At 45.0% G+C, this 2,846-nt stretch overlaps 1 protein-coding gene across 1 annotated transcript in view; it reads left to right on the top strand.

The window, feature by feature from the left end:
- Positions 1 to 1,075: 1,075 nt before the first annotated feature.
- The window catches only part of cicb (capicua transcriptional repressor b), a 59,640-nt gene continuing 57,869 nt past the window's right edge, over positions 1,076 to 2,846 (top strand). Inside the window, exon 1 of the mRNA XM_080425627.1 lies at positions 1,076 to 1,291. The gene's annotated coding sequence lies outside the window, so the exon portion shown is untranslated. The remainder of the gene's footprint in view (positions 1,292 to 2,846) is intronic.

Raw genomic sequence — 2,846 nt, 5'->3', positions numbered from 1 at the left:
ACTACACTTTAGAAACAAGCCCAAAAAACGCAACCCGCAACTACCAATAAGCAACTTTACAGAAAAACAAGCCCAAAGTCGCTTATAATAAGAGGACATGGCAACACTGTACAAAACACGGGGTTAAAGCAGAGTTTACGCCAGGCCCCGCCCCCTTGGTCCAGCTGGTGGCAACACTCTTGGTGACATCACCGCCGCGTTGGGCTATTGGCTGGGAGACGTCTCGCGCTCGCCCAATCGCGTGCCACCGAAGTGACGTCAGCCGAGATCGCCGGTGCAGTTTCTATGGGAGGGGGCGGGGCGGAGTAATTACACACGTCAGACCGAGCGGAACTCTGCGCTGTGATTGGTCAGATGCTCCGAAGTGAGGGTCTGTTGCTGAGAGAAAGAGAGAGAGAGGGAAAGAGAGACTGATACCTCAGTTACAGGCAGCAGCGGAACACTTTTTTAATTATCATTGAAGAATATATATTTAAACTTCATTTGTGTGTGTTCCATGCTTCTGCTGTTTTCCTGCTTTTATGTGTAGCAGCTTGTTTAGAAGTGAAATAAACAAAACTCTATACTCACTTGGTACAATTCTATGAAGTTGTAAAAGTAAATTATTATCGTGCAGTAGAAAAGTAAACCCCGGTTGCACCGAGTATCTTTACAAGAATGAGAAATGCATTATCCCTATAAACCCAAGGATGCACTTGCGCTGTCAATTATGGTAAACATGCTCCTTTTTAGAAAGGGAGGGGGAGACATTTGTGCCTTTCTATTGGCTCCCACCGACTTGGCCCCGCCTTTCAACCCGCCCCCATACTGTTCCTATGGTTCCCGGTGTACTCATTGGATACTGTAAAGTTTGGGACAGTGTACCGGTTCGGCCCTGCATCCTTCACCCATTGGCCAGATCCTCCCATCAGTCAAGGGGACTTAGACATCTCGCCACGCCCTTCATTCGCCACCGTCGCCGCTGATTGGCTACTGTACCTGTCACCGATCCCTGATTGGTCGGATCTCCCAGCTGTTAGTGGTTCATTCACCATTTTGTGACTGTAGTGGAAAAGAGACTGATAGTTTTTATCCAGTTTGAGTTGCTGCTGTGGGGGAAGAGAGAGAGAGGGAGAGTGAGAGGGAGAGAGAGAGAGAGAGAGAGAGACATGATCCACGGAGGAAAAGTAAAGTACCGGTCTGGAGCGTCCAGTTGTGGCCGACAGCAGAGGGATGTTATCCGGACTGTCTGCACAGATGCGACCGTGCATCTCTCTCTGACCAAGTGAAAGAAGAAGCACTTTGTATTCTGGTGAGTTGAAACTTCAGTCAGCAACGTTAGTGACTTGATTCCCCCCCCCCCATTTTTTCCAGCAACAGCGAGGCTGACATAAAATATAACCAACTGCCAAGCCGTTGGACGGCTGGTGTGATTGCGTGCAAAGAAATGGAATGACACTCAGCCGAGGAAGAGACGAGGAAGAAGAGGAGGAGGAGGGGTGTACTGTACAGCCTAAAAAACTTTGTCTAATGTTCGGTTAAAGTCTGCCGAACATGCAGCATTAATTTTACGCTCATTTTCTGGTTTATTTTACGATGTTGTACGTTTTAGTCACCGACAACGTACCGAGTTAGTGCAGAAGTGTTCCTCTGCTGCCGTTGGAAAATAATAATCGACCGTTGGTTTGCAGCTCCCTTTCGCGGTGCAGACAGTCATAGAATATTGTTCAATTTAATAGTTGTTTTCATTCAATGTGTATTAAATGCATTGGAAGCAAAAAAAAACAACATCAACCCAAAAAAACAACAACAACTGAAACGCAACACCAGAACGCCGCGTCCCTTTTCCTTCTGGACGGGCCACTGACGTTGTCATTATCAGGACACTGGCATACTACTACTACTACTACTACTACTACTATTACTACTACTACTAGTAGTAGTAATAGTTGTAATAGTAGTAGTAGTAGGCTAGTAGCACCACTACTACTACTACTACCACCACCACTACAATTACTACTACTACTACTACTACAGTAGTACTACTACTAGTCAGTAGTAGTAGTACTACTACTACTACTACTATTACTACTAGCCTACAGTACTACTACTACTACCACCACCACCACTATTACTACTACTGCTGCTGCTGCTGCTGCTACTACTACTACTACTACTACTACTACAACAACTACTACTACTACTACTACTACTCATACTACTACAACTACTACTACTAGCCTACTACTACTACTACTACTACTAGCCTACTACTACTACTACTACTACTGCTACTATTACTACTACTACTACTGCTACTATTACTACTACTACTACTACTACTACTACTCATACTACTACTACTACTACTACTACTAGCCTACTACTACTACTACTAGCCTACTACTACTAATACTAACGTTACCGAGCTGCTTACTAGAGCGAAACAAAAATGAAAGCTCGGCCTCTTTTGTTCAACTTTTTCGTCTTGACAGCAGCCGTGGATGAACGGAGCCTTAATCCCGTAGTGGTTTATGGTTCGGTAGGATGATGGATCGTTGGGGTCGTAATAGATAATTACATGTTAAACACCGTTCTATGTATGCAGAAGAATTATTAGGCCTGTCTGATCGAGGTAGACGATACCAACAGTTTAGTGTTTTTCTGCTTTTCCGAGCACCATAGCACACGCACACACACACACACACACACACACACACACACACACACACACACACACACAGCAAAGCGACTGACTGACTGACTGACTGACTGACTGACTGACTGACTGATTGCCTCCAGTCATAATACTCGTTTGACATTGTCGTAGTATGTTATTACTCAGCATCGAAAGAGCGAGAGAGGCA

The sequence above is a fragment of the Gymnoscopelus braueri genome (assembly GCF_963280865.1).
Source record: "Gymnoscopelus braueri genome assembly, chromosome: 4".
NCBI lineage: Eukaryota > Metazoa > Chordata > Actinopteri > Myctophiformes > Myctophidae > Gymnoscopelus > Gymnoscopelus braueri.
The sequence above is the reverse complement of the archived record's forward strand: the minus strand, read 5'-3'. Positions and strand labels throughout refer to the sequence as shown.